General features: G+C 49.2%; 1 protein-coding gene across 1 annotated transcript in view; it reads right to left on the reverse strand.

Annotated features, from left to right (window-relative positions):
* SRPX2 (sushi-repeat containing protein, X-linked 2) overlaps positions 1-2,731 on the reverse strand; it is a 29,345-nt gene extending 26,614 nt beyond the window's left edge. The window contains exon 1 of the mRNA XM_015428024.1: positions 2,592-2,731. The gene's annotated coding sequence lies outside the window, so the exon portion shown is untranslated. The remainder of the gene's footprint in view (positions 1-2,591) is intronic.

The following is a 2,731-nucleotide window of genomic DNA, read 5'->3' on the forward strand; positions in this document are numbered from 1 at the left end:
TTGTAGCAGGGACTCCTTTGCATGTTAGATCACACACCCCTAATGTAGCCAATCCTAATGAGTTTCTGCTGTTGGGTGTGGCCTATTATGCTAATGAGTTCCTGCTGGGCGTGGCCAACTTGGGAGCCAGCCGGAACTCTGTTCCTGTGCGTTCCTGCCCAAAAATAGCCCTGGCTGGGGGTATGCGTGTATTGATGAGTAACATACCATGTTTCCATAGTGAGGCAAAGAGCAGCCCCCTGGCTTTCAGGATGGGGAAACTGTGCAGGGGTAAATAGTGCAGGAGCTTTGGGAGCAGGGCTAGGTATTGCGTGATGCCAAGCGACACTGCAACATCACTTCCAGTCATCCAGTGATATCATGTGTTGCCATGACACCCCAGCAATTCCCTAGATCTCTCATTTTTTACCATGGGGGACTGCTAGAGCATTTCGCTTCTGCCACTGCACTGGGCGGCAGTGGGGGACTGGAGGCCGAGAGCGGTCGCTCTCCTGCTACAGTGGAAGACCTGGCCTTCCTATGCGGCGGGGAAAGGTCTGCATGTTGTGATCCTGGGCGGAACTGGCTCTTTGTGCACTGGGGTTCCCAATTCCCTGTTGGGAAATTCCTGGATGTTTTGGGGGTGGAGCCTAAAGAGGTTTGGGGGTGGAGCCTAAGGAGGTTTGGGGAGGGAAGAGATTTCAGCAGGGGAATGCCATACAGTTCGCCCTCGAAAACAGCTACTTCCTCCAGGGAAGCTGATCTCTGCAGTCTAGAGATCAGTGGTAATTCTAGGAGATCTCCAGGTGCCACCTGGAGATTGGCAACCCTAAGTGCACCTAGGAAGCACTTAAGAAGAGCCCTGCTGGATCGTGAACGAGTTATTTAGCTACTGCATGAATTAGTTTGCTCTGGAGCCACCCTTTCTGAGCTAAGACAAAAATGTGTGAGCTGGAGGCTAAAAAAACTGTGAGCTACCTCACACTAACTCAGCTTAGAGGGAACACTGCCATTGAATGTCTCCTTGCATTAAGAAACGGTAGTCTGTCCATACAGACCTGTTATTTTAACCTCTCGCATGAAGCTTCTCCTTCGTGTGCAGCCCCATCAGATTTGGTGTGGTAAAGTAGACCCATCCCCATGCAGTTATGTATGAAGCTGCATTATAGGGGGTTATATATACATCTAGCACAGAAATGCCCGCTGAGCAGCAATTCTCCAGCATCTCAAGCAGAAGTCCTGCTGCTACCTGAGATTCTTCACCTCAAGTTGGGTCTCTCTACATGGAAAGGATGCAGAACATCACTGGGGTATCATCCCTCCCCAGATTCCTTTCTGCTTCATTTACTCTTGATGGCAGCAGAAATCATATAGAAAACATTAGAATGTGCTATTTATTAATGGTGTGCTATACTTTTAATTTGAAAAGTATTTTACGAGCTAGACTGCAGGCTATTAATATTCTCAATTTACAAACAAGGAACTGGAGCTGAGGTTGCCAACCTCCAGGTGCAGTCTGGAGATCTCCCAAAATCATAACTAATCTCTAGACTACCCAGGAGAAACTGGCTACTTCGGAGCAGCCTCTATGGCATTAGACCCCGCTGAGGACCCCTCTCCAGATTCCACCTCCAAAAATCTCCAGGAATGTCATAGTTTAGAGTTGGCAACCCTAACTGGAGCCAAGAGGTAGGAACCTGCCCAAAGCTGCTCCACAAGTCCACTGTGAACTCGGCTCTTCTTTATCCAGTGAGGCAGACAGAGTGGCTCCTCTTACTGAAGAGCTTCACAGTAGGTACCTCCCTCCCCGCTTACTTAAAAGTAGAACAACCATTGCATCCCTCAGTTGCCAGAATGAGCCTACCAGAGACACTGCCAACCGTGCGGATCGATCTGCTTCTTCATCAACTAAGGCACGGATTTGCACTCCTGTCTCCCCAGTCAAAGTGAAGCTACCTTATACCAACACAAACCCCTCCAGCTCAGTACCGCCTGCTTTTTAACTGGCAATAGCTCTTCAGGGTCTCCGGCCGAGAATGGTTTTACTCAGAACTTGCAACCTGAATTCATTTAAACGGCCAGGTACTGAACCTGGGACCTTCTGCATGCAAAACAGGGGTGCTTTCTAAAGTCACAGCTCCTTATCTTCTCCACTACCTCACTCTGACTTGAAAAAACAAATGCTAAGATTCTTCCGTTGGGTTCCATTGAAGGAGAGACCCATCATGCACACTCACTAAGGGGCTTGCAGGAACTCCTGCCCTGACCACCAATGTGGATTATATTTAATAAAATTTTCCCCCTTTTTTAACCCAGCAAGGCACTTGCGACTTAACCACAGCCACTTCCACCAAGCAGAAATTCAACCGTACACAGAGCTTTCCCTGGCCTAGAATGGCAGTGATGGGCAAAGCTTCACCTGTTGAACGTCTGCTTCTTAGTTGTTAAAAGCACAGAAGTCCTTCTCCCTGAAAGAAGGAGACTAACCTTATCTATCTGTGTGTCCCTGCATGCAGCTGAGTTCTGTGTGCGCAAAAGCAGCCGGCACACGGGCTGCTCCCGGCTCTTTCTCCTGCAATGGACAAGGCAAACGGCTAACAAGAACATCTTACCTGCCAGGCGCTGCGTCCAGCTGTTGCCTCTTGCTCCTCTCTCAGTCCATGTGGGGAACCGTCCCTTTAACTTCTGCAAAACAAGCTTCTTGTTCTCACAGGCATCCCAACTCAGCTAACACTCCCCAGATGTGGGGCTG

This window comes from Gekko japonicus, unplaced genomic scaffold (assembly GCF_001447785.1).
Source record: "Gekko japonicus isolate JY-2015 unplaced genomic scaffold, Gekko_japonicus_V1.1 scaffold1022, whole genome shotgun sequence".
Taxonomy (NCBI): Eukaryota; Metazoa; Chordata; class Lepidosauria; order Squamata; family Gekkonidae; genus Gekko; species Gekko japonicus.